Source organism: Theropithecus gelada, chromosome 6 (assembly GCF_003255815.1).
Source record: "Theropithecus gelada isolate Dixy chromosome 6, Tgel_1.0, whole genome shotgun sequence".
NCBI classification, from domain to species: Eukaryota; Metazoa; Chordata; class Mammalia; order Primates; family Cercopithecidae; genus Theropithecus; species Theropithecus gelada.
Genome location: NC_037673.1, coordinates 105,430,593 through 105,435,118, shown reverse-complemented (window position 1 = coordinate 105,435,118; position 4,526 = coordinate 105,430,593). Strand labels below are relative to the sequence as shown.

The 4,526-nt window shown below is 43.7% G+C and overlaps 1 pseudogene; it reads right to left on the bottom strand.

The window, feature by feature from the left end:
• Positions 1 to 2,985: 2,985 nt before the first annotated feature.
• Positions 2,986 to 4,244, bottom strand: LOC112627046 (annotated as a pseudogene).
• Positions 4,245 to 4,526: the final 282 nt, after the last annotated feature.

The window sequence follows — 4,526 nt, the reverse complement described above, 5'->3', positions numbered from 1 at the left end:
CTTTATACTTTTCCAGTCATGGCTCCCTACAAACCTCAGGAACATAAGTCAAACTTTTTAAGTAATTTTCTTTAAGCTCTTCTTTCTTAAGGTGGGGGTAAACACACTCTACCACCCTAACATTGCCTAGAATGGGACAGCCACAGTACTCCACTAACTTTCTCCAAAAACCACGACTCTCCCCCAACCCAACATCTTCAACTCACACCTGTCTATAGCCTCAAATGGGTGTTTGCCTAAACCTGCAAAATTGGTGGAGCTTCTTTGCATGGTGAATTAGCACTTTATTTGAAGAATATGAGCATCACTTGATATCTATAACTCATTGTGTTACTCTCAGCTTTTGAAGTCTCAGCTTAAATGAAGACAGAGAGAGTTTGTTTTTTTTTTATTATTATACTTTAAGTTCTAGGGTACATGTGCATAACGTGCAGGTTTGTTACATATATATACTTGTGCCATGTTGCTGTGCTGCACCCATCAACTCGTCAGCACCCAACAACTCGTCATTTACATCAGGTATAACTCCCAATGCAATCCCTCCCCCCTCCCCCCTCCCCATAATAGGCCCCGTTGTGTGTTGTCCCCCTTCCCGAGTCCAAGTGATCTCATTGTTCAGTTCCCACCTATGAGTGAGAACATGCGGTGTTTGGTTTTCTGTTCTTGTGATAGTTTGCTAAGAATGATGGTTTCCAGCTGCATCCATGTCCCTACAAAGGACACAAACTCATCCTTTTTTATGGCTGCATAGTATTCCATGGTGTATATGTGCCACATTTTCTTAATCCAGTCTGTCACTGATGGACATTTGGGTTGATTCCAAGTCTTTGCTATTGTGAATAGTGCCGCAATGAACATACGTGTGCATGTGTCTTTATAGCAGCATGATTTATAATCCTTTGGGTATATCCCCAGTAATGGGATGGCTGGGTCATATGGTACATCTAGTTCTAGATCCTTGAGGAATCGCCATACTGTTTTCCATAATGGTAGAACTAGTTTGCAATCCCACCAACAGCGTAAAAGTGTTCCTATTTCTCCACATCCTCTCCAGCACCTGTTGTTTCCTGACTTTTTAATGATTGCCATTCTAACTGGTGTGAGATGGTATCTCATTGTGGTTTTGATATGCATTTCTCTGATGGCCAGTGATGATGAGCATTTTTTCATGTGTCTGTTGGCTGTATGAATGTCTTCTTTTGAGAAATGTCTGTTCATATCCTTTGCCCACTTTTTGATGGGGTTGTTTGTTTTTTTCTTGTAAATTTGTTTGAGTTCTTTGTAGGTTCTGGATATTAGCCCTTTGTCAGATGAGTAGATTGCAAAAATTGTCTCCCATTCTGTAGGTTGCCTGTTCACTCTGATGGTAGTTTCTTTTGCTGTGCAGAAGCTTTTTAGTTTAATGAGATCCCATTTGTCAATTTTGGCTTTTGCTGCCGTTGCTTTTGGTGTTTTAGACATGAAGTCTTTGCCCATGCCTATGTCCTGAATGGTACTACCTAGGTTTTCCTCTAGGGTTTTTATGGTATTAGGTCTAACATTTAAGTCTCTAATCCATCTTGAATTAATTTTCGTATAAGGAGTAAGGAAAGGATCCAGTTTCAGCTTTCTACTTACGGCTAGCCAATTTTCCCAGCACCATTTATTAAATAGGGAATCCTTTCCCCATTTCTTGTTTCTCTTAGGTTTGTCAAAGATCAGATGGCTGTAGATGTGTGGTATTATTTCTGAGGAGTCTGTTCAGACAGAGTTTTAAGGAAACTCTTTGACTAGTTTATCATCAACCTTATATAACATAATAAGAAGTTTCCTTCTAGTCATGGGACAGTCTTCCAGAAAGAAATTCTGATTTGAGACCATGTTTACTCATTTTGTGACATTATTAGTGATGCTTTATCAGCCTTTACAGATTGCAAGTCTAGGTTAATGTCCTGACTGGCCACCACTTAATCTGGCTCTGCTGCCAACCATGAAAAGGTTATATTCCAGGAGCCATGTTTTGTTTTAGGCCACCAAGCAGGCAGATTTAATTTAGAGAATTTTTAATGTCTGATGTTCTCTTCTCAGTTGACTGTGAAGGCAAGAGTTAACTTCTGAGCACATTAATCTCAATCACAAAGTTGTTGAATTTATAACCCTCTTGCTTGCCTTGATTAAATAACTGCAAAAGCTGGAAATTGCACTGAGCTTTTTAAAAGCTTAAAGCCCTAGGAGCTTTCATGCACCTTATTTGTCTCTAGATAAATGTGGGTGCAGCAAAGCTAAAGTGTGGCTGACTCTGTGAAAAAATATGTGAAACAGCTGCTTTGATACTAACACCTCTAGTGCCCCCTTTTGTTGCCTTCTCTCCCATCAGGAGCACATAATGCCCATATATTTTCACTAAGACCTGCCCTCTCAGGGCTGAGGCCTGGCTCTGAACACCATTCTCCCCACTTCCTATGAAACTCACCTATTGTGCCTTTCAATTGTTCTGATAAGTACCTATTCTGACCCTACAAATAGGGTGCTAGCTTTCCTTGCTTCGTTTTCTCTCTTCTCCCCGCAAACTAAGAAATTTTTGCTCCTCCACATAAATTGTTTGGGGTTTTCACACTGAGAATACAGGAAAGAGAAGAAGGAATGGAACATATCACTAAATTTATTCTAAAGTGGTAATATCCCTTAATTACAATGTATTATTCATTCCCAGTATATTCAAAGAAATTGGACCTAATGGTATCGACAGGTGGTACACTTGTTACAATTGATGAACTTACATTGACACATCATTATCACCCAAAATCCATAGTTCACATTACAGTTCACTCTTCATGTTGCACATTCTAAGGACAGTTTTTGGACAAATGAACAATGACATATCTACCATCATAGTATATTTTTTTGACCTCTGAGCTTTTTATTGGCCTCCTGCTCCCCAAAGAGTACCCTGCTTCTGCTGGCTTAATGTCTCAGAACTTTGATGTCGTTGGTCTCAGACATCCACTATCCAGCAGGTGGTGGTCTTTGGATGGTTTCCATAGACTTGCTGCTGTCCAGGGCATCACCAAGATTGAAGTCGTCACCATTTTCCAGCAGGCGGTGGTAGGTAGCCATCTCAGCCTCCAACTTGACCTTGATGTTCATCAGGGCCTGGTAGTCCTGGCCGTGGTGCTGTCCCTCTGCCCAGGTCTGTGCCAGCTCTAACACCAGGTGCAGCAGAATCCCATTGAGCTTCTCCATCTGCATGACGTAGCGGGCCTTCACCTCCCTCAGGCTGTTCTCCAAACTGGCATTCAGATTTCTCATGAAGTCCAGGTCAGTCTCCAACTGTACATCTCAGCTCCGTGAGCGTCATCTCAGCTCTGTGAGCATCATCTCAGCAGCTCCAACCTCGGCAGACTGCATGGTGACCACTGTGGTGCTCTCTTCAATCTGCTGAGACCAGTACTTGTCCAGCTCCTGTTGGTTTTTCGGAGCCAGCTTGTCATATTGGGCCCAGATGTCTGCCATGATCTTGGCAAGGTCCTGAGATTTGGGGGCATCTGCCTCCGTGGTCAACCCAGAGCTGGCAATCTGGGCTTGTAGGCCTTTTACTTTCTCTTCGTGGTTCTTCTTCACGAAGAGCAGGTCCTCCTCCAGAGCCTCAATCTCTGTCTCCAGCTGCAGCCGAGTGACACTGGTGTCATCAACGACCTTGCAGAGCCCATGGATGTTGCTTTCCACAGATGGGCTCATGGCCAGCTCTGTCTCCTACTTGACTCTAAAGTCAGCTGCAGCAAGACAGGCATTGTCGATCTGCAGAACGATGCAGACACAGTATTTGCGAAGATCTGAGCCCTCAGGTTCTCGATGGTCTTGAAGTAATGGCTCCAGTCTCTGACCTGGGGTCCTTTCTCCAGGTGCTCCCAGATTTTGCTCTCTAGCTTCCAGTTCTCAGTCTCCAGGCTTCTTACTCTGTCCAGGTAGGTTGTTCAGGCTTTGCATGGTCTCCTTATTCTGGATGCCTCCCATTCCTGCCAGGCCCCTGGGCCCCATGCTGCCATGTCTTGGAAGCTGGAGGAGTGGGACACGCAGATCCAGGAACCAGAGCCCCCCGCTCCTGCATAGATGCTGGCTGCGCTGCTGACTAGCAGGGCACTGTAACTGGGCGCCAGGACAGAGCCCAGGGACTGGTAGTTGGTGGAGAAGGTGGAGCGAGTGGTGAAGCTCGTGCTGTCCGGGAGGAGAGCGAGAGGACAGGACTTGGGCTTTGCCAACGACATAATCATATATTTTTATCATCCTAAAAATTCTCTGTGACCTGCCTATTCATTCTCCCAACCCCAACCCCAACTTTTGGCAACAAGTGATCTTTCTACTGGTTCCATAATTGTGCTTTTTCCAGAATGTCATAGAGTTGGAATCATTTAGTAATGTAGCCTTTTCAGATTGATGTCTTTCACTTCATAATATGCATTTAAGTTTTCTTTATGGTTTTTCTGGCTTGATAGCTTATTTCTTTCTAGTTCCAAATAATATTCCACTGTGTGGATGTACCACAGTTT